The sequence below is a fragment of the Phyllobates terribilis genome, unplaced genomic scaffold (genome assembly GCF_046119375.1).
Source record: "Phyllobates terribilis strain yellow unplaced genomic scaffold, ASM4611937v1 Scaffold_12__6_contigs__length_324123572, whole genome shotgun sequence".
Lineage (NCBI taxonomy): Eukaryota > Metazoa > Chordata > Amphibia > Anura > Dendrobatidae > Phyllobates > Phyllobates terribilis.
The window spans coordinates 7,070,832-7,095,535 of record NW_027362772.1 but is presented as its reverse complement, the minus strand read 5'-3'; positions in this window follow the sequence as shown (position 1 = coordinate 7,095,535).

The following is a 24,704-nucleotide window of genomic DNA, read 5'->3' as shown; positions in this document are numbered from 1 at the left end:
TTTCTCCACCCTTTCCGGATCTGCATTCTTCAAGTCTATCTAAAAGCAAAAGTATAAATACTAATTATTTATCAAAGCTGGACAACATCTAGAAACCATATAAGAAAACTGGCTTAAAATATAGTGTGAACAGGAGTTTAGGGAGAGATGTACAACTGGCACTGGCCTATAAAAGGGATTGTGTAATCGTACAAAACTAGCAAAAATGTAAAGTGCCCGGAAAACAAGGAACGTGCAATTTACCTCTTAGTAAAATCCTATGCTTTCTCAAGAACAGAGGAATTTTAATTTCATATTTTTTTTTAATCAAATAATTTTTATTGAAAAACTCCAACTACAAATATTCCATCTTTCAAGTAAATACATGACATAGTAATTCCATAGTAAAAATATGAACAAAGTATCTGAACTTCAATTCCCATAACCCACCCTAAACCCAAATCCCAACACTCCAGAGAGAACCATTTTCAGAGCAGTTCTAGAATAACGGACTATAGCATTCGTAGAAGGGGAAGAAGATAAAAAAGTGACTAACAAAGGGGTAGCAGCGTTTTAATGTTATCATTTACTGCTTGATGCCTGAGCCGGGGAGTGCACGCTGAAAACTGTTGCAGGCTGCTGTAATCACAGGACACAAGCAAACAGCATGGCATTTCCTATCAGCAGGGAGGAAGTAAAGGGAACAGTAATGAAAGTCTCCTCCTACTCCGCTCCATATTGAAATGAATAGTGTGCATCCTGCAAATGAGATGCATACAGCAAACAATTGATTTTCCATACATAGGTTTTGAGTTGACCACTGGATATACACATGTGTATCACTAATTACCAGAACTGGAAATCGAAAAAAAAGACGAGCAAGTTTGGGGTGAATCCAGCCTTCATTACTGCACAGCCGCTCAGAGGGATCGGTACTAGGAACAGCAGGAGTGCCAGCGATGGTCACAGATTTACCTGCTGCGGGACTGAAGGAGTCTGATCGCGCTCGGCTCGAAGCTTTTTACCTTGTTTACGACAGGAATAATTGAACGCTGTGCTTCAAAGGCCAGGAAGAAGTTTGCCACCATCTATTAGAAAATAGACAAACTTAGGATAGAAACAATATGAACATATACCCTGCTATAAGTAAGTAAAAAGCAATAGGAAATATATATAATATAGGGTACTTAGTAAACATGGTTTTTGATTAAAAAAAAAAAAAGCCATCCCACCAGCACCAAGGTGTACCCAGTCAGTTATGTGAAGTATATAATAAAATACACTTTAGTACAATATTAGTATCTTGTCCCTTTAAATCTGCAGCTACTTCTGTCACCATGGTAACTGCATTCATACTCAGCCAATAGGATTGCTCGGTTTGAATTTGAAGAAAAAAAAAAAAAAGTTCTATATGGTCAGTTTGTTCCATCTCATCTGAGTGTGAAGACAGACACCTGCGATCAGCGAGATTATAGGTATAAGACGTGATATAATATAACGGACGGAGCCACATCCCATCACACGCACTCAGCGACCACAACTGACAGCAATCAGCACATTTATCAGAGGAGAAGTCATTATTCCCCAACACATGATAAGTGACAACTTCTAGATCTGCTGGGAACCCAACTAATCCCTGCTAGACCCTCCCCGGACCACCGCTCCATTCATTCTCTATGCAGGAGAAAGCTGAGTACAGCGCCCCCCATAGAGAATGAACGGACCGGCGGTTGAACATTTGCACTTCGCTCACTTCTATCTATAAGTGCTGTTCTGCTGATTGGGTCATAGCGGCCAAACCCACCGATCTAAGAGTCATCACCTATCCAGAGATCAGTGAGAACTTCTTCCAACTAGACATCCCCTTTAATTGAAGAGATCACATATCTAACAGCCAATCCTATTCATTCCCAATCTTCCCTGTGCCCAGTAATGCCCCTGGGTATATCGCCAATATGAGCCAATCACCAAACCCTCTGCTGACTGTTCCCCATGTTTTATAGATTTTGGATCCGTTTCTACAAGAGAAGATCTCAGCGGCCACCATGGGGATGGGTTACTCTGCCAGCGATGGAGCAGGTAGTATCCACCAGCCTGTGATATCTCACCTTCCTCCATATTCTGCTCTTACATGCGTTTCTTCAGCTTTACCCCTTCCCAACAGAACCAATTGATGGTTTTTTTCTGTTTTTTCCTTGGCTTTTTCCAAGGGCTATAACTTTTTCATGTCTGTCCACATAGTGTGAGGTCTTGTTATTTTGCAGGATGAGCGGTACTTATAAATCCCACCATTCATTTACCACATAGTACTAGAAAACGGGAAAAAAAGTCCAAATGCAGTAAAAGTGCGAGGAAAAAAAAAGCCTGACCCTGTTTATCTGGGAAGGGTTTTAACGGCGTACATAGTGTGGTAAAAATGACCTGGTAATAGGATCCTACTCCTCAGTGTGATCACAGCAAGACCAAACTTCTCCAAGAGTTTTGGCAAAAGAAAAAAACTTTTTTTTATGGTGTCACCATTTTTTCTGAGACCCGTAACATTTTCGTTTTTCGGGTTGATGGAGCTGTGTGGGGCTTATTTTTTGAAGGGCATGAGGACTTTATTGATAACATTTTGGGACACATATGACACGGTCATCGCTTCTTACAGGGTTTTCTGTAGTATTGTGGCGAACGAAAAAAATGCAATTTTGGCTTTTTGAATTTTTTTCTGTGTTCACTGATAGTTTATTTTTTTTTATATTTGGATAGATTGTATTTCTCTGAAAGAGACCATACCACAAATGTGTATATTTTTATTATCTTTATTTTTAGTGGGAGGTGAGTTGAACGTGTGGGGTTTTAATATTTTAAACTTTTTTTTTTTTTTTTAATTTTCACTGCATTTGTATACATTATCTGATTGCTTGTGCTATATACAGCGATACCACAGTAATGCTCCATATAGCAAAATCACGGTCTTCTTTACAGCCCAAATGAAGCTTTATGATGACAGGCACGGAGGCTTCAGCAGACCCCCGGATGTCATAGCAGTCCATCTGCGCCCTGTGATCGCGTCACAGGAGCGCCGGTGGGCGCATGGAACGATGCGTCCCAATGCCGGCGCGCTGTTAATGCTGCTGTTAGTGATTGACAGCAGCACTGAACAGGTTAACAGTGTTGGGCAGATCTTCGCTCCACTCGCAGCTCTTAGAGGCAGGTCCTGGTTGTTTGTCACAGCCATTATCTGCCATGTACGGGGCGAGCTGACTCTGCTCCATACACCCGCTACTGACTTATACCAGACATGTACGGCAGATGTTGGTAAGGAGTTAAAGCGGTTGTCCTGCTTTGCGGCCATTTGTTTTTTTTACTTTAATGCAAGTATTTGGGGCTAAAATTGATTTCTGTAATTGAGTTTCATGAAAAATGTTGCCTTCTGTAGCATCTGTGCTGCACTGTCTATTCCTGGCTGCAAAATTAGCTAACTGAGAATCTATCAGTGAGCTCCTTCTGACAGTCTTAAGGGAGAGGTTGTAGATCTTTCATCTGTTTTTTTTCCTGAGTGCCTTTTAGCTGATCTATGCCCAAAGAAAACATGAAACTTGAATGTGCAGGGAAGCAATAAGTCTGTAATAACCAGTGAAAAATGAAACCTAAATGTAAAAAATTACTTTTAGTAGTAAATACATGGACATAAGAAAATACACACTGCTCAAAAAAATAAAGGGAACACTTAAACAACAGAATATAACTCCAAGTAAATCAAACTTCTGTGAAATCAAACTGTCCACTTAGGAAACAACACTGATTGACAATCAATTTCACATGCTGTTGTGCAAATGGAATAGAGAATAGATGGAAATTATTGGCAATTATCAAGACACACTCAAAGGAGTGGTTCTGCAGGTGGGGACCACAGACCACATCTCAGTACCAGTGCTTTCTGGCTGATGTTTTGGTCACTTTTGAATGGTGGTTGTGCTTTCACACTCGTGGTAGCATGAGACGGACTCTACAACCCACAGAAGTTGCTCAGGTAGTGCAGGTCATCCAGGATGGCACATCAGTGAGAGCTGTGGGAAGAAGGTTTGCTGTGTCTGTCAGCGTAGAGTCCAGAGGCTGGAGGCGCTACCAGGAGACAGGCCAGTACACCAGGAGACGTGGAGGGGGCCGTAGGATGGCAACAACCCAGCAGCAGGACCTCTACCTCCGCCTTTGTGCAAGAAGGAACAGGAGGAGCACTGCCAGAGCCCTGCAAAATGACCTCCAACAGACCACAAATGTGCATGTGTAGCACCCTGAGGATTCGGCTGCTACAGGGGTATTGCACCTCAACCCAGAGGTGTGATATTCCACTCCCGGGTAAGGATGGAGTGTGGGACTGAGCTCGGTAGGCTGCATGCACTACATACATCCCATTTCCGAGGAACAGGCCGACGGTACTCCCACTTAGAAATGTGCAGGTACGACCGAGTCTGTTCCTGGCTGGAGTGGGAGGGGGGTGGAACATCCCATGTAGTGTAGGGGCAGATAGGGGGAGCAGCCTGGGTAAAGTTAGGAGCTCATTGGGTGCTGGTCACCTGAGCTCACACATAGAGGGATATATAAGGTGGGCACCAACTAGAATCAGGGTCAGACGCAGAGAGTCAGATGCAGAGGATCAGATGCAGAGAGGATCAGCTGCAGAAAACAAGTTAGGAGAGGAGAGAAGAAAGACCAAGACCCAGAGTGAGAGAGGAAAAAAGAGAAAGACCCAGAGCACAGAAGAGAAGGGACCCAAGAACCCAAATCAGAGCACCGGGTGAGGAGTCAGCAAAAGGGTACCGGAACCCAAACTGGTGGGGGTAAAAACAATCCCCAGCCAGAGACCGGAGGCCGTGGGCAGCATCTGTCACGGTCACCCACCACATTCACCCCGAAGGCACACCACATGAAGGGTCAGGGAACCCAGGGCCAAGGGTGTCCCAACAGAAGGCCCGAGGGAGCTGGACCTAGGTGGATCACTGGTGGGGACGGCTGAAGAAAGGACAGAGGGAGAGCTCAGGGCCACGCTCCGGACTTGTTTGGGGGTTGGCTGGATCCAGGACCTGGTGGATGCAGCACGGCTCGGGTGGTCACTAGCAGCTGGAGTGACCGGTACAACATCTGCAGTAAGTAAACACCCTTAACTGCACAACCCGACTCTGTCTTCACTGCCGTCTGCACTACACCACCACAACCCCCATCCTCTGCGCCTGTCCCCTCTGAGGCTATACCCCTCCCGTTGGGGTTATCTCACCAAGCTGCGCACCCACCATCAGCCTCAGCGGACCCTGCTGCAGCGGCGGCCACAGTGACCGCATCACAACGGGTGGCGTAGTCGACACAAAAGAACTTTAGTAACATCTGTAGAACTGCCACATCACACTGAGCTTGACGCCCTGGGCACGGGACCGGGTCACAGCCGCTCGGAGACTACAACCCCCCATCTGATCCGGTGCCGGGTATTCCCCTCAAAAAGGAATATGTCCCAGGGGGCGCGTCAACTTTGGCGTAGTCGGCAGGATTACGTGCCCGCAACACCCGGGTACTGCGTGCCTGAAGAAAAGTGCAAGTTTACCTCAGAAAGAAGTCTCCCGCCGGTTCCGGAGGGTCCACGCCATCGGACCCCATCACAAGTCGTTTCCCGCCGATTGTCCGCCATTTCCAGCTTGTTCCCGCCATCTGCAGAGTTTCCCGCCACTGGGCGACGCTTCCCGCCAAAACCGCAGATTTCCCGCCTTGGAAGAGCAGCGGACGCCATTATGGGCGTGCCAAAGGAGGGCAAGAGGCCACCTCCCATCGTGGGCCAGGACAGAAAATGGCGCCAAAAGTGGAAACCGCCCCCACCAACAGAGACTGTGATGCTGGAGGTGTCTGTCAGCGTGAAAGAACTACCCCTGGAGCTGACAGTCACCGAGTTGCCCCGGGACCGCCCTCTAAGTGGGAGGAGACGAAAGAGAAGAGAAAAGATGGGTGTCGCTTGGAGCAGTCTAGAGCGAGCGCACCCGGAGGCAAAAAGCCTGGAGAGGAGTAGCAGAGAAGCTCACCCGGAGATGGCCAGAGAGCAGAGCAGCACCGGCCCGCTGGCCAGGAGCCTGCTGGAAGAAGAGCAGAGCAGCACCGACCCATTGGTCAGGAGCCTGCTGGAAACCACGACCCCACTAGGCCTAGTGGAGGTCCTCGCACAGCTCCCCCGAGACCGGGAGTGTGCACAGACTGCCCTGGAGGGCCTCGCACGGAGGATGGCCCGGGTACAGCGAGAGACATTGGCGGAGTGGAGCCGAGAGATGGCCCAGCAAACCAAGACCCGGAGCACGCCAGCCAAGATGAGGAGACAGACCGCCTCTGAGGATGGCGCGGGAGGACCCAAGGCCGGAGACGGCGCCGAGAAGGGAGCCGAACGCATGGAGGCAGGTAAAGGGGACGTCTATACCCCAAACCAGGACACTGCTTACCTGCCCCAGCTCCCCGTCGCAGAGCCCGAAAGTCCCCCTGCTGTGCCCGAAAACGCCATGTCACCGACGCAGACTAGGCCCCAACCGGAAGCCGCCGCCGCGACCCCTGTGACGCCATGCGCACCGACCCCGAGCGTGGCAAAACAGGAAGTAACACCAGCCTGGTCGCAGGGCCTAGAATTCCCGGGCGTCGCATCACCAACAGCGCCCCCTACCTCCGCGGAGCCTCCGGCCTGCCCGCAAGGCCAGGTAGCCCAGGGCGCCGCCGTCCTGACGGTGCCCTTCACCTTCCAGGTGCCCCAGGCCTGGCCGCAAGGCCTGGGCAACCCGGGCGCCACCACCACCGCGCCCGGGCCCGTAAAACCAAGGGTGCCACACCTGGGGGAGGACTTGTTCAGCCAGCTCACATGGCCGGACGGGCGGCCCTTCATCTGGCCCGAAGAATACCATGAGCTGGAGCGGCAACAAAGACTAGGGCCCTTGTGTGAGCCCCTGATCCCGGCTCCGAAGCCCGTGACTCGGGTCTCGCCTCCTTTAGAAGAAGCCCAATTCGTGTGGGACCCCACGGGAGAAGATTTGATGGGGTTCACCGGAGAAACTCGGGCAGTCGCCGCTGAGCGTACTGAGTGTTGTCGTCAGCAGCTAGCAGAGTTTGCGAGAGAACGGGAGGAGAGGCGGGTCAGAGAACAACAGGCCCAAATCCGGAGCGCGGAGCAGAAGAGCCGGACTAGGAGGAACCCCCGTGCAGCGCACTGTCCCCGCACCATCGGGACGGTGATAAAGTTCAACCCGCAGCATGGGTGGGCCTTTATTCGGGACCGTAACAACCGCGGTGACGTTTTTGTGACCCGCAGAGACGTCGAGTCCCACCTGCCGGAAGGTCACAAAGGCCGTGACCTCTACGTCGGAGACGAGGTTACTTTCACCCGGCACAAGTGTGCCAAAGGACCTTACGCCCTCCACGTACACCGCTTGACGGAGGAGGAGTTGCGGTACGGGGAGGAGGAGCCAGAGGACCCGGACGGGTCTGAAGCAACACCATATCACCAAGAAAAAGCAGGAGGGAGCCGTCGTTGAGGACGGGAATAGAGACTGTATATAGTTGCCCGTCGGGGCACAGTGAACCGTTGCTGCTAAAATAGTCCCCGTTGGGACCAGTGAACTGTTTACCCGTTAACCCCTTAATCCCACAGGCTGAGGACTGTGAGCAGCCATTCCCTTCCCTCTACTTGGCCGAGGACTGAGAGCGGCCAACTTCCCCTGTATATAGTTGCGCGTCCTAAAGCGCCCCCTACTGGTTTTAGAGGAAAAACCATTTTTCTAAGAGACTGTCGCACTTTTCCCGGACACACGTTGCACAGTGGCCGGAGGAGGAACCTGAAACAAGAGACGACGAGAATGTTTATATGAAAAGTTATATATATATAATGTTTTATATGTTTTATATGTTCATATGAAAATTTTGTATGTTTTGGTGTTGTTTTATGTCTTACAGCCCGAGGACGTGCTGTGATTTACCAGGGGGGAATGTAGCACCCTGAGGATTCGGCTGCTACAGGGGTATTGCACCTCAACCCAGAGGTGTGATATTCCACTCCCGGGTAAGGATGGAGTGTGGGACTGAGCTCGGTAGGCTGCATGCACTACATACATCCCATTTCCGAGGAACAGGCCGACGGTACTCCCACTTAGAAATGTGCAGGTACGACCGAGTCTGTTCCTGGCTGGAGTGGGAGGGGGGTGGAACATCCCATGTAGTGTAGGGGCAGATAGGGGGAGCAGCCTGGGTAAAGTTAGGAGCTCATTGGGTGCTGGTCACCTGAGCTCACACATAGAGGGATATATAAGGTGGGCACCAACTAGAATCAGGGTCAGACGCAGAGAGTCAGATGCAGAGGATCAGATGCAGAGAGGATCAGCTGCAGAAAACAAGTTAGGAGAGGAGAGAAGAAAGACCAAGACCCAGAGTGAGAGAGGAAAAAAGAGAAAGACCCAGAGCACAGAAGAGAAGGGACCCAAGAACCCAAATCAGAGCACCGGGTGAGGAGTCAGCAAAAGGGTACCGGAACCCAAACTGGTGGGGGTAAAAACAATCCCCAGCCAGAGACCGGAGGCCGTGGGCAGCATCTGTCACGGTCACCCACCACATTCACCCCGAAGGCACACCACATGAAGGGTCAGGGAACCCAGGGCCAAAGGTGTCCCAACAGAAGGCCCGAGGGAGCTGGACCTAGGTGGATCACTGGTGGGGACGGCTGAAGAAAGGACAGAGGGAGAGCTCAGGGCCACGCTCCGGACTTGTTTGGGGGTTGGCTGGATCCAGGACCTGGTGGACGCAGCACGGCTCGGGTGGTCACTAGCAGCTGGAGTGACCGGTACAACATCTGCAGTAAGTAAACACCCTTAACTGCACAACCCGACTCTGTCTTCACTGCCATCTGCACTACACCACCACAACCCCCATCCTCTGCGCCTGTCCCCTCTGAGGCTATACCCCTCCCGTTGGGGGTTATCTCACCAAGCTGCGCACCCACCATCAGCCTCAGCGGACCCTGCTGCAGCGGCGGCCACAGTGACCGCATCACAACGGGTGGCGTAGTCGACACAAAAGAACTTTAGTAACATCTGTAGAACTGCCACATCACACTGAGCTTGACGCCCTGGGCACGGGACCGGGTCACAGCCGCTCGGAGACTACAACCCCCCATCTGATCCGGTGCCGGGTATTCCCCTCAAAAAGGAATATGTCCCAGGGGGCGCGTCACATGTGTCTGCACAAACGGTTAGAAACGGACTCCATGAGGGTGGTATGAGGGCCCAACGTCCACAGATGGGGGTTGTGCTCACAACCCAACACCGTGCAGGACGCTTGGCATTTGCCACAGAACACCAGGATTGGCAAAGTCGCCACTGGCTCCCTGTGCTCTTTACAGATGAAAGCAGGGTCACACTGAGCACATGTGACAGACGTGACAGAGTCTGGAGACGCCGTGGAGAGTGATCTGCTGCCTGCAACATCCTTCAGCATGACCGGTTTGGCAGTGGGTTAGTAATAGTGTGAGGTGGCATTTCTTTGGAGGGCCGCACAGCCCTCCATCTGCTCACCGGAGGTAGCCTGACTGCCATTAGGTACAGAGATGAGATCCTCAGGCCCCTTGTGAGACCATATGCTGGTGCGGTTGGCACTGGGTTCATCCTAATGCAGAACAATGCCAGACCTCATGTGGCTGGAGTGTGTCAGCCTCATTTTGACTTGTTTTAAGGACATTACATCAAAGTTGGATCAGCCTGTAGTGTGTTTTCCACTTTAATTTTGGGGGTGACTCCAAATCCAGGCCTCCATTGGTTAATAAATTTGATTTCCATTGATGATTTTGTATGAACATTTGCTAAAGAAGAACTGCGCCCAGCGGAGCCAAGCTGAAGGAAGAGAATGGACTTGATCTGTCTTCAGACATTTTTTCAAGTTGCCCCTCAGGAAGGGGCCAGTTCACTTTTTAGCTGGGTTAAAATACACTGCTCAAAAAAATAAAAGGAACACTCAAATAACACATCCTAGATCTGAATGAATGAAATATTCTCATCGAATACTTTGTTCTGTACAAAGTTGAATGTGCTGACAACAAAATCACACAAAAATCATCAATGGAAATCAAATTTATTAACCAATGGAGGCCTGGATTTGGAGTCACCCCCAAAATTAAAGTGGAAAAACACACTACAGGCTGATCCAACTTTGATGTAATGTCCTTAAAACAAGTCAAAATGAGGCTCAGTATTGTGTGTGGCCTCCACATGCCTGTATGATCTCCCTACAATGCCTGGGCATGCTCCTGATGAGGTTGCGGATGGTCTCCTGTGGGATCTCCTCCCAGACCTGGACTAAAGCATCCGCCAACTCCTGGACAGTCTGTGGTGCAATGTGATGTTGGTGGATGGAGTGAGACATGATGTCCCAAATGTGCTCAATCGGATTCAGCTCTGGGGAACGGGCGGGCCAGTCCATAGCTTCAAAGCCTTCATCTTGCAGGAACTGCTGACACACTCCAGCCACATGAGGTCTGGCATTGTCCTGCATTAGAAGGAACCCAGGGCCCACTGCACCAGCATATTGTCTCACAAGGGGCCTGAGGATCTCATCTCGGTACTTAATGGCAGTCAGGCTACCTCTGGCGAGGACATGGAGGGCTGTGCAGCCCTCCAAAGAAATGCCACTCCACACCATTACTGACCCACTGCCAAACCGGTCGTGCTGAAGGATGTTGCAAGCAGCAGATCACTCTCCACGGTGTCTCCAGACTCTGTCACGTCTGTCACATGTGCTCAGTGTGAACCTGCTTTCATCTGTGAAGAGAACAGGGAGCCAGTGGCGAGTTTGCCAATTCTGGTGTTCTGTGGCAAATGCCAAGCGTCCTGCACAGTGTTGGGCTGTGAGCACAACCCCCATCTGTGGATGTCGGGCCCTCATACCACCCTCATGGAGTCAATTCTAACCGTTTGTGCAGACACATGCACAGTTGTGGCCTGCTGGAGGTCATTATGCAGGGCTCTGGCAGTGCTCCTCCTGTTGCTTCTTGCACAAAAGCGGAGGTAGCGGTCCTGCTGCTGGGTTGTTGCCCTCCTACGGCCCCCTCCACGTCTCCTGGTGTACTGGCCTGTCTCCTGGTAGCGTCTCCAGCCTCTGGACACTACGCTGACAGACACAGCAAACCTCCTTGCCACAGATCTCACAGATGTGCCATCCTGGATGACCTGCACTACCTGAGCATCTTCTGTGGGTTGTAGAGTCCGTCTCATGCTACCACGAGTGTGAAAGCACAACCAACATTGAAAAGTGACCAAAACATCAGCCAGAAAGAAAGCACTGGTACTGAGATGTGGTCTGTGATCCCCACCTGCAGAACCACTCCTTTATTGAGGATGTCTTGATAATTGCCAATAATTTTCATCTATTGTCTATTCCATTTGCACAACAGCATGTGAAATTGATTGTCAATCAGTGTTGCTTCCTAAGTGGACAGTTTGATTTCAGAGAAGTTTGATTTACTTGGAGTTATATTCTGTTGTTTAAGTGTTCCCTTTATTTTTTTGAGCAGTGTATATAAAAAAAAAAATTACTGCAGCTTTAATGCTATTTATTACGTCTCACCAGTAAGAACATGGCATAAGCGTAATTTAAAGGAAGAGGAGGACATTATTCACTCCAGTTTCCTGCGGCCCCTCGGGAGTATAGGTTGCTGCACAGTAGTCCGCATTCTGCGTAAAACAGGAAAAAACACTTTTACTTAGTGGGATGAGGGCAGCACGGTGGTCAGTAGTGGCACTCTGTCAGTTGAGCATTGCTCCTAATATCTGGTTGTGTTTCCTGAGAAGAGGGGACCCACCAAAGAGGAGACCCACCAAAGAGGAGTTCCACCAAAGAGGAGTTCCACCAAAGAGGAGTCCCACCGAAGAGGAGTCCCACCGAAGAGGAGACCCACCGAAGAGGAGACCCACCGAAGAGGAGACCCACCGAAGAGGAGTCCCACCGAAGAGGAGACCCACCGAAGAGGAGACCCACCGAAGAGAGACGAACAGGAGTCCCACAGAAGAGGAGACCCACCGAAGAGGAGACCCACCGAAGAGGAGTCCCACCGAAGAGGAGACCCACCGAAGAGGAGACCCACCGAAGAGGAGTCCCACCGAAGAGGAAACCCACCGAAGAGGAGACCCACCGAAGAGGAGTCCCACCGAAGAGGAGTCCCACCGAAGAGGAGACCCACCGAAGAGGAGACCCACCGAAGAGGAGTCCCACCGAAGAGGAGACCCACCGAAGAGGAGACTGAAGAGAAGTCCCACCGAAGAGGAGACCCACCGAAGAGGAGTCCCACCGAAGAGGAGTCCCACCGAAGAGGAGACCCACCGAAGAGGAGACCCACCGAAGAGGATTCCCACCGAAGAGGAGTCCCACCGAAGAGGAGACCCACCGAAGAGGAGACCCACCGAAGAGGAGACGGAAGAGGAGTCCCACCGAAGAGGAGACCCACCGAAGAGGAGACCGAAGAGAAGTCCCACCGAAGAGGAGACCCACCGAAGAGGAGTCCCACCGAAGAGGAGTCCCACCGAAGAGGAGACCCACCGAAGAGGAGACCCACCGAAGAGGAGTCCCACCGAAGAGGAGACCCACCGAAGAGGAGACCCACCAAAGAGAGACGAAGAGGAGACCCACCGAAGAGGAGACCCACCGAAGAGGAGTCCCACCGAAGAGGAGACCCACCGAAGAGGAGACCCACCGAAGAGGAGACCCACCGAAGAGGAGTCCCACCGAAGAGGAGTCCCACCGAAGAGGAGACCCACCGAAGAGGAGACCCACCGAAGAGGAGTCTCACCGAAGAGGAGACCCACCGAAGAGGAGACCCACCAAAGAGAGACGAAGAGGAGACCCACCGAAGAGGAGACCCACCGAAGAGGAGACCCACCGAAGAGGAGACCGAAGAGAAGTCCCACCGAAGAGGAGACCCACCGAAGAGGAGTACCACCGAAGAGGAGACCCACCAAAGAGGAGTCCCACCGAAGAGGAGACCGAAGAGGATTCCCACCGAAGAGGATTCCCACCGAAGAGGAGTCCCACCGAAGAGGAGACCCACCGAAGAGGAGTCCCACCGAAGAGGAGACCCACCGAAGAGGAGTCCCACTGAAGAGGAGTCCCACCAAAGAGGAGACCGAAGAGGAGTCCCACCGAAGAGGAGACCCACCGAAGAGGAGACCGAAGAGGAGTCCCACCGAAGAGGAGTCCGACCGAAGAGGAGTCCCACCGAAGAGGAGTCCCACCGAAGAGAAGACCCACCGAAGAGGAGTCCCACCGAAGAGGAGTCCCACCGAAGAGGAGACCCACCGAAGAGGAGTCCCACCGAAGAGGAGACCCACCGAAGAGGAGACCCACCGAAGAGGAGACTGAAGAGGAGACCCACCGAAGAGGAGTCCCAACGAAGAGGAGTCCCACCGAAGAGGAGTCCCACCGAAGAGGAGACCCACCGAAGAGGAGACCCACCGAAGAGGAGACCGAAGAGGAGTCCCACCGAAGAGGAGACCCACCGAAGAGGAGACCGAAGAGGAGGCCCACCGAAGAGGAGACCGAAGAGGAGTCCCACCGAAGAGGAGTCCCACCGAAGAGGAGACCCACCGAAGAGGAGTCCCACCGAAGAGGAGACCGAAGAGGAGACCGAAGAGGAGTCCCACACAAGAGGAGACCCACCGAAGAGGAGTCCCACCGAAGAGGAGTCCCACCGAAGAGGAGACCCACCGAAGAGGAGTCCCACCGAAGAGGAGTCCCACCGAAGAGGAGACCCACCAAAGAGGAGACCCACCGAAGAGGAGTCCCACCGAAGAGGAGTCCCAACGAAGAGGAGACCCACCGAAGAGGAGACCGAAGAGGAGTCCCACCGAAGAGGAGACCCACCGAAGAGGAGACCGAAGAGGAGTCCCACCGAAGAGGAGTCCCACCGAAGAGGAGTCCCACCGAAGAGGAGACCCACCGAAGAGGAGTCCCACCGAAGAGGAGTCCCACCGAAGAGGAGACCCACCGAAGAGGAGACCCACCGAAGAGGAGACTGAAGAGGAGACCCACCAAAGAGGAGTCCCACCGAAGAGGAGTCCCACCGAAGAGGAGACCCACCGAAGAGGAGACCGAAGAGGAGTCCCACCGAAGAGGAGACCCACCGAAGAGGAGACCGAAGAGGAGGCCCACCGAAGAGGAGACCGAAGAGGAGTCCCACCGAAGAGGAGTCCCACCGAAGAGGAGTCCCAAAGAAGAGGAGACCCATCGAAGAGGAGACCCACCGAAGAGGAGACCCACCGAAGAGGAGTCCCACCGAAGAGGAGTCCCACCGAAGAGGAGACCGAAGAGGAGTCCCACCGAAGAGGAGACCCACCGAAGAGGAGACCCACCGAAGAGGAGTCCCACCGAAGAGGAGTCCCACCGAAGAGGAGACCCACCGAAGAGGAGACCGAAGAGGAGTCCCACCGAAGAGGAGACCCACCGAAGAGGAGACCGAAGAGGAGTCCCACCGAAGAGGAGACCCACCGAAGAGGAGTCCCACCGAAGAGGAGTCCCACCGAAGAGGAGACCCACCGAAGAGGAGTCCCACCGAAGAGGAGTCCCACCGAAGAGGAGACCGAAGAGGACAGAACTGCACCTTAAGATCCCTAGGGGGAAAGGGATGGCCAAAGGCCAGAAAAGACAACAATCGATCCTACAACAAAAAGGAAGAAGCAGAACCAGAACAACGTCCGCCATTACATCAACCGGTATTTGAGAGGAAAGAGGAACATCATGTGGACCATCCTGCTGGGACCTCTCTGCCGATAACATCATACGGCAATACCGGCTGGTAAGTATAAATCCACCAAAGTAATAATAGTAGGATGGTAGTTATATAGTGGTAGTATATGAGTATTAGTGTAATTTGAGTAATAATACTAGTGATAATAGTAAGAAAGTAATAAAATAACAATAGTAATAGTAGTAGGTAGAATAGCAGTGTGATCCAGGGTTCTAGGACTGATCGCCTTTTCCTGGGGTCAAGAAGGAATTTTTCCGCTGTGACACAAATTGGCTGAAGGTGTCCTGAGGTTTTTGCCTTCTTTTGGATCAACACTCTAGGTATAGGGTAGTATTAGTAGCAATAGGAAAGAAGAATAATACCGTAATAAGACATCAGGTTATTATTATTAATAAATATAAACTAGTTATATCTATAGAAAGAACAAAGAGTAAATAAAAATAATTATAGACGTAGTTCAATCAATACTGTAATATTAAATAGTTATAGAAAAGTTAGAGTAGTACTTTAATAAGAAAGCAGGACATAAGACAAAATATATAAAAAACTATATTAAAAACAACTGTAGTAGTACATTTAGTACAGTAATAGTAATTACATAACTAGTAACATAATTAGGTTTGATCCGGGGTCCTAGGACTGATCGTCTTTTCTCAGGGTCAAGAAGGAAATTTTTCCCTGTGACACAAATTGGCTGAAGGTGTCCTGGGGTTTCTGCCTTCTTCTGGATCAACACTGTAGGTATAGGGCAGTATTAGTAGTGATAGGAAAGAAGAATAATACTGTAATAAGATAGCACAATGTTAATAATAACCATATCAAATAGTTAGATTTATAAAAACAAATTAAAATAACTCCAGTAGTACAATAATTAGTGTAATATATAACTTGTAATAACATTATTAGGTTTGATCCAGGGTCCTAGGACTGATCGCCTTTTCCCGGGGTCAAGAAGGAATTTTTCCCGTGACACAAATTGGCGGTAGGTGTCCTGGGGTTTTTGCCTTCTTCTGGATCAACAGCTTTAGGCATAGGGATTTTAGTAATACCATTATTAGAATCACAAGAATAATAAAAAAATCGAATTAAATTTTTTAATTAGTTTTATAACAGTTACAATTAATTGGATTAATGCAATAATAATAAATAGTAAAAATGGTGGTAATAACAATAAAAAAAACTAGTCCCAGTTACTAAGTTAGTGTAGTGTTAGTGTAGGGACCCATCTGAAGAGGTCGCCTTGACGTTGGCAGATGGGCTCGCACAATTTGCTCAAAATGTGTGCTAAGAACCTCATATTTCTATGTACAGGAGATCTAGCAGTAATTCCATTCAGGAGATAGATATCTGTGTACACACACACTTTGTTATATACTTTTGTGCAGCACACAGGGCAGGTATACAGGTACAGGGCGAGAGTGTTACAGTGATATTATAACTCGGCCTTAAGGATAAAATGCTGACAACTACAGAACCTGGAAACACATCCGAAACTAGACCTTGTAAGTAGCTGGTTCCCAGCTAGTGGTGAATATGTACAGGGCAGTCCGGTACCAGGACCCGCTCTATAGGACACATTATCATCAGGCAGGTCCTGTCAGGGCTCTTACAAGATCTGCGGCAGAAGTGTGGCTGTATAACACATTCCTGCTCCTGCCTCAGCCTCCGACAGTGGAGCCAACCCTGACCCTGGCAGTTTAATCCACTGTATGACACAGTAGGGGGCTTCCACAGCATTTAGGCACTTTAGACAGGAGAGGGAGGCGCGATCATGGTGCCGATGAGTTTCTATGGCAGCCGAGATCTAACAATAGACCCCATGACGGCCATCTTACTGCTCCTATTAGACCCCGGCTGAGCAAAGGTCTATGAGGATGCCGGTGAGATTTATGTCGCCTGCTCTGCACATATTAGAAATGCCTAGGGCTGATTAGTTTTCCATTTGTAAATCTGATCCAGCAGCGCTGGGCTACCACTGACGTGATCAGGGCTATTGAGCTCCTAGATTGGGCAGAGGAGCTCAGTCTTCAGCAGGAGCTGGCCGAGGAGAGCGGAGCAACTTGCATGGGGCAGCTGCACAAGAAGTAACTCAAAAGGTGGAGATTTACCCGGAGACGTGGTGCCCGGGCTGTGATCTGCTGTGCAGGCTGCATAGTCGATGCCTCCTAGGACCCGAACTTCTGACTCGCCCCCTGGGCCGTGGGGCACGCGGAACCGGGCAATAGGGAGACTCTGGGAGTAGTAGTGGCGGCCCGGTCCCGCGGCTCAGGGTGGTCAGACCAATGGTAGTCTGCTGCTGTACTTTAGATAATGTCCGACTACGCCACCCGTGGATTGCGGTTATTAGGAACCGCCGCTGCAAGGCAGTCCGCTGGGGCTGATGTTACTCCCCACGGGAAGAGTGCGGCCCCAGGGCAGTGTAGTGGATGGTGGGAGTAATGGTAGTGAGAGTCCCAGTACCGGTAGTGCTGGAGGAGCGAAAGAGCACACAAACAACGTCCAATGTCTTTTACTCACAGTTCAGGTACTCCGGGTCACTTCTGTGCACGTAGTGACCGCCCGAGCCGTGCTGCGTCCACCAGGTGAGGGGCTCGGTCAACTCCCAGGCAGCTCAGGAATATGGCACAGGACCCCCTTCTTTCCTTTCTCTGGCCTGCCTCACCAGTGACCCACTTCTGTCCAGCTGCCGCGGACTTGTGCGGTTAAACGTGGGCCCCGTCCTCCGCTGTCCTATATGGTGCCTTCCTAGCAGGTTTGATGAGGTGTCGCACCAATAAATGATCACGACGACCGGTCTTTGGCTGAGGGTTGTTTCTCCTCCACCAACTTGGGATCCGGTACCCTTAATCTGCCTGACCCTTCACCCTGGATTCTCATGGGTTCTTAGGGTCCCTTCCACCTTCTTGTTCCTGAGCCCTTCTGTTTCTCTGTCTCTCCTCCGTCTTTCCTGTTCCTTCTTCTCCTCCCTTCTCACGGAGCTGGGCTCAGGTGGCACCACAGCTCCCCTTCACTTCCTCCTCGGCCTCTCACTAGGCCCTCCTGGAGTAGAGCTCCTACAGAGCCTATACTCCCTGTCTTCTCCTCTCTGGACAGAACCTAGATCTAAGATGGTGCCCACCTTTTATACCTCCCTCTGACCATGAGCCCAGGTGACCAGCAACCAATGGGCTCCTACCTACACTCAGGAACCAACCCCTATCTGCCCCTACAGCACTGGGTGTTCCACCGCCCTCCCCACTCCAGGCAGGGACATAATCGGTCGTGCCTGCACTACTGTCTAGTGGGAGCACCGTTGAGCTGTCCCTCGGAAATGGGGTGTGTGTGCTGCATGCAGCTAACTGAGCCCTGGTCCACACTCCATCCTTACCCGGGAGTGGAATATCACACCTCTGGCAGAGGTGCAATACCCCTGTAGCGGCCGAACCCTCGGGGCGCTACACTTCACCCCTAACAGGCACAGCAGAGCTCGGACGGCTGCAAGTGAACGGAGAACGGCTGATTAGTAACTGCTGCGTCTCCTGCAGCTCAGATAAGAGCCGTACAGAGCGGGGGCTCAGTAATGATGAATACGGGAAGTGTCCGCCCCTCACATATCCTATATGCGGCCTCCAGAGGTAAAGTCTCCCCTGTAACCAGCGCCTTCTCCCACCTTCTCTGCTGGCATGCTCCATTGCTTAAAGGGGATGTCTGAAGAAAACAAGTTATCACTTATCCACAGGCTCGGTGATCACTTACTGATCGTGGGGGTCTGACCGCTGCGAACCATCGTCTGATCGGGAAGGAGTGGAAAGTCAGGATTCAACTGCAGCTCCATTCATTCTCTATGGGGCTCCAGAAAAGCCGAGCTCAGGGCTTGAATGCCACATAGGGAAGGAATGGAGCGGATCCTGGAGTAATAACATGTCCTCCTCTCCTCAGCTTTCTGTCTGTGTAAGTGGCTCAGCCCTTGTCTCCCCTTCTGCACCGGCTTCTGTACTGGTCCCTGTAGACTTTCTCCTATGAGGAAGAGGAACCCCTCTGCCCTTCTGCTCTCAGTCCTCTGCGGCTTTTCCCCATCGCTCAGTGCAGCCATTATATATAATAAGGATCATTCTTGTCCGGCTTTCATCCCGCCCAGCTGACAAGGTAATAAACATGTGAGGTGGAAGGTTCACAATTATTAGATGTGTTGTGAAAAGTCTCCACAGCAAATTCAGAGAAAACTGCAGGGTGACCGCTTGTGAAACCAGCACAAAATCCAGCGGACAGCGCCTCCCTGCCCCCCGCCGGTCTCTGTATCCTGGCATTCAGCTATTCCATTTGGTGCTTATTCAGGGAGGAAAATAAAAATGTGATGTTCTTACACAGACGCCTGAAGACGCGACGTTCGCTGCTGTGACGCCCAGCTGCGCTTGGTATCACAGATCCTAGAAGTGTGCATTGATGGATTCCTTCACAAGAGGCCCTCATAAGCATTCACACACCTCCACCTTCCACCTCAGACCACCAGAGGGAGCCCGTTAGGGATATATAAAGGGAAGGTGGAGCCAGGCAGCCCAGAAAGTGATTCAGCAGTTTCCTGCTCAGACACAGAAGGACTCAGTTCAGTCGAGCCAGAGCCTAGCAGTTCCTGCAGAAAGAGTTCAGTACAGTCTGTAGAGTGATTCCAGACTAGAACTCACAGAGCTCAGGATAGAGAGCTAGGAGTGTGCCGACGCTCTGAGAGCGGCGAAGAAGAGCAGTGTCCCGGCTGCAGTGTGTGTAGCCTAGTGAGGGCCCCGAGAGGGGCTGAAGGCAAGTGGAGAGTGAGTACATAGGGGGCAGAGGAGCTTAATTAGCTCACCCTGAAGCATTTACCGGACACTGGGTCCGAAGCTTACCGGGATCTCTACGACCCAGTAAAGCATAACCGGAATCCCTGGAGAACTACAGGTCCCAGGATCGCTAGAGTGCTGATACGTAACAGAGCCAGGAGACACATAGGCCTCGCAAGCTGAGGAGCGTGTACTCCAAGAAAAGGCCCTACCACAAGGTCAGCCAGCGCAGGACAGAGACAAAGTTAGGCCTAGCTCCAGGCAGGTCAGAAACTTACTACGCAGAGGCAAGAAACAGGAGGCCCTACACCCGCTCATTGGGGAGGATCCTGATATGCACCCTTCACCCTACAGTGCTCCAGGATGTGCCTGACTTTCCATCAGTAAAAGGTACTGAAGTGACTACCGTGTCCGTCCCCGTTCTTGCTCTGACCCGGCTGGGTCTCGCCTGTCCTGCATTCCCCTTGCATACGCTGCCCTGAGGCCTAGATCCACCTGTGGGGAGCTATACCATCGAGCTGCCTCATCACCGGCCTCAGTGGACTGCCGCAGCGCTGGTGATTATCATCAGAAACCACAGGTGGCGTCACGAACTTTCATAAAATGAACAAACAACCACCCTTTTAAAGAGTGACCCCAGGGTACGGGCCCAGGAGCCGACCACCGCGACATCCCCAAGGCCAGGCAAAGGCCCGGGTACCGAGTCATCCCCATCCCCTGGGCTGGTCACTGCTTTTCATCATCCATGTTGGGCTGTTGTACGACGTGTGGACTACTCTGCTTGTTGGATTCTTGCATTACCACAAACACTGCCTTTATTTTGTGATTTCTGTGCCGCTTCCCATTTCTATTGGCAGCGTGATATACCAGCACGTGAGTGCTGCCACAATCATGTGTCAATAGGTTATTGATGGAGGCCGTGATACAGAGACTGTCCTGGACCAGGGAGGAGTTGGTACAGAAGCACCTAGAGAGGGGGGTACAGGGGCTTCATTTCAATTTTAAAACTTAGCTGGATTGTGTTTAGCTACAAGACTGGAAAGAAAAATAGAAAAAAAAAATTAAGATTTTATTATTTGGCAAAATCGTCCATCAGAGGTTTGCCCACTACCAAAAAGTTTTTGATGAACTTACAGTAGCAGCTGGCGAAACCCAAAAAACTTTGTAACGCCTGAATATAATACCAATCCAGTACCGTCCGGACTTTTGCCAGATCCATGTGACGCGCCCTGGGCCTATGAGATGTAACGTTGCGCACGCAGGGACTACCCGGAGCCGGATCTGATAGGGGTAGTAGTCTCGTGGCGGTGACCCGGTCCGTGCCCAGGGAGTCAGACTAAGTGGCGGTGTATTAGCAGTAGATGTAGGACGACTACGCCACCCGTTGAATGCAGCTATGGAGCTGCCGCTGCAGGGCAGACCGCTGAGGCCGGTGGTAGGATTGTGCAGCGTGGATGGTATAACCCCCAACGGGAGGGGTATGGCCTCAGGGCAGCCGACGTGGATGATGGGGGTAGCAGGAACCACTCAGAGACGATGCGGTGTAGTTCAGGGTCTTTACTGGTGACAAAGATAGACCCTCCCGGAGTACTGGCTAGCGATTGGGGCCTGGTCAGTCTTTGAGCAGATGAGATTTTCACCTGGCCAGGCGGAGTTGTAGGCCTCCCCAACTAATTGTACTCTTCTGGCTACCTTGCTAGAGGCGGGTAAAAGTAGCCCACGTCCCTGAGTGTACCGTGTGGTGCTCACCCGTATGGCCGGTGACTCGGGGCCTTCTAGTGGCTTCCGCTCCACGACGGCGGTGCTGGTCCCACGCGTGTGACCGTGCCTTCGGGTTTCTTGGCCAGGGGACCTGAAATCCCCTGCCGGTCGGTTTCTGCTGCTGGGTCAAGGTTAATCCCCACAGCCTCGGACTCCGGGTCCGGTGGTAACTCTTCAATCAGGGCGAGCTCTTCAGCTGCCAGCCTCTGATTCCTTTTAGCACGACTTCCCCAGAGCTCCTGATCTCTCTTTCCTATAGCTGCTTCTCCTCTTCTCTCTACTCTTCTCTTCTCCCCAACCCTGCCTCAGCCCCAGGTTTATATAGGGGAAGTCCTTCCCCTCCCAGGACTGGGCAGGAGGTGTGGCATGCATAGGATTCCTGACCAAGAGACCTCCCACCTGCTCTCAGACATAACATTGCTGTTACTGTGGAAACCAGACCCCTGGGGTGCCACATTCCCCCCTAGTGAAATTTAGTACTCCGGGACTAAACATATTTTAGAAAAACATAACCAATACAAACAGAAACGGTACAATAAAAAAAAACATATTAGAATGGTCACGGCGTGTCCGCAACCGGGTGCAGTTTTTGAAGAAAAGCAAGGTGTCCATTTCACCAAAACAGGGAGACGTAACCAGGTAGGGGTCTGTCCTGCCCCGAGTCCTTAACAGTCTTTAGTCCATTCCTAAGTTACGCTCCAACCAATTGTACAAGGATTCCCGGTAAATCCACCAAGGACTCCTAAAAATAACTAGAAACACATAATTATTTACAAGTAACAGACAGATGACCACAGATAAAACAATTTAAACACTTCAAATCCTCCAACGTGCGGGTAACTGGCCTCTAGTGGCCCTAGTGGACCTACGGAGCTGACTGTCTGGCCCTGAACTACAGGGTGTAGGAGCTGTCAAGGGTAAACTGGGCAGCTGTCTACGGGCTCTTTGGCTCACTAGGGGTATGGCAGGCTCACTATAAGCAGAGGGTTGATCCTCCTGATCTGCTTGTGTGGAGTCTTCTGCCTCCTGGACCGGCTGTTCTTCCAGCTCTACCGGTTGCTCCGTAAGTACTTGGGTTGTTGGTTGGAGGAACGTGAGGACGGGTACCACAACTGCACCATTGACTTGAGTCCAGGACCGAGGGAAGTCTCCGAGCACAGTACTAACCACATCTTCCCTTTCCTCTACGGGTCGAGGGTCTTCTTGTTCCTCTTCAGGGTTCCGTAGCTGTTCGGGACACTTCTTCAGGTGATCCCGGGATACAATGGTTGTGGTTTCCCCTCCGTCTTTACTGATGGTACAGACCTTTGGATTGTCGTGGCTTGAGGGCAGTACGATGTACGGGTCCTTCTCCCACTGGTCGTCCAACTTGTGGAGCCGTCTTTTCCTCTTCAAGACCTGCTCTCCGGGTACCAAGGGAACAGCGGGAGCATACTGGTTGTAAGTTTTCTCTTGTCTTTCCCTAGCTAGACAGAGACTTCGCTCCACGCTCTCCTGTACTTTCCGGTACTGCTGCTGCCTCTCTGTGTCCCAGTCTGCTTCCGGTGAAGTGTCCTCGGGTGTCAGGACTCCCATCTCCAGGTCCACAGGTAGCTTACCGGGTCTTGCCCTCATTAGGTAAGCCGGGGTACAGTTGGTGGAACCTACAGGGATGTAGTTGTATAGGTCCACCAGGTCGGGCAGCTTCTCAGGCCACAGACTGCGTTCTTCCAGGGGCAATGTTTTTAGAAGATCTATCACCACCTGGTTCATTTTCTCACAAAGTCCATTAGTTTGCGGATGATAGGGTGTCGTCCTGATCTTCCGGCAGCCATACAAAGTACAGAACTCTCGGAAGACCTCCGCTTCAAAGGCAGGTCCCTGGTCCGTCAGCACCTGCTCTGGGTAGCCGTGTAGACGGCAGAAGTGCTGCTGGAAGGCTCTAGCTGCTGTTTGAGCCGTTAAGTCCTTGACGGGGACGACAACCAAGAACCGGGAGTAGTGATCCACGATGGTTAATGCGTAGATGTAGCCACTTCTGCTTGGGGTCAGTTTTACATGATCCAAGGCTACCAGTTCCAACGGCTGCCGGGTGACGATGGACTGAAGGGGGGTCTTCTGGCTGGCACGGTCCTTCCTTCTTAGGTTGCATGGGCCACAGTCTCTGCACCACCTCTCGATGGTTCCTCTCATGCCTACCCAATGGAACCGCCCGCGCAGCAGGAACTCCAGATTCTTCCATCCAAAGTGCCCAGCCCCGTCGTGGTATGCCTCCATCACCATAGCTGCGTCCCTTCTTGGCACCACTACTTGCCAGATCAGTTCATGCGTCCGGGAGTTAACCATTCTGCGGCACAACTTCCCCTTGTAAAGGAACAGTCGACTCTTCTCTGCCCACAGTTGCTTGGCTTCCTCCGGAGCGTCTGGGTCAAGGCGAGCTTCTGGCTGAGTCAGCATCTCCTTCACCAGCCGGACGGCAGGGTCACTGTCTTGCGTTTCCGCCCAGTTGTAGTGAGGTAAGGGGTTGAACGTAGCGGCTTGCTTACCCCTTACACGGTGGGAATACTGGATAGTCCCATGACGGTGGAACGCAGGGAGTTCGACCTCTTCCAAATCTTCTGAATCCTCACCCTCGTCCGGTAGGTTTGGCATCCTGGACAGGGCGTCCGCGTTGGTATTGGAGCGTCCTGCCCGGTATTTGATTGTAAACTCATAGTTGGACAAGCGGGCCATCCATCTCTGCTCTAGGGCACCGAGTCTTGCAGTGTCCAGGTGTGTCAACGGGTTGTTATCCGTGTACACGGTGAACCGGGAAGAAGCGAGGTAGTGCTTAAAGCGTTCGGTGACTGCCCACACCACTGCCAGGAACTCTAGCTTAAATGAGCTATAATTCTCAGGGTTTCTTTCGGTGGGTCGCAGTTTTTGGCTGGCGTAAGCAATTACCCGTTCTTTCCCCTGCTGGATCTGGGACAGTACGGCTCCTAGCCCGATGTTACTGGCGTCGGTGTAGAGGATAAAGGGCTGGCTATAATCAGGGTACGCCAGGATTTCATCCCCCGTGAGGGCCATCTTCAGCTGGCGGAAGGACTCTTCTTCCAGCTTCTCCCATCTGAAGGGTGGCTTCTGGTTCTTGGCTTTCCTGGACTGGCCTATCAGGAGGTCCTGCATAGGAGCTGCCTTTTTGGTGAAACCGGGAATGAACCTTCGGTAGTAGCCTACCAACCCGAGGAACTGCCTCACTTCCTTTACGCTGGAGGGGCTTGGCCATTCCTTAATTGCGGTGATCTTATCAGGGTCGGGAGTCACTCCGTCGGCACTCACCACGTGTCCCAGGTACTGCACCTTTGGCTTCAGGAGGTGACACTTGGAGGGTTTCACCTTTAGGCCGTAGCTTGCCAGAGCTTCGAACACTT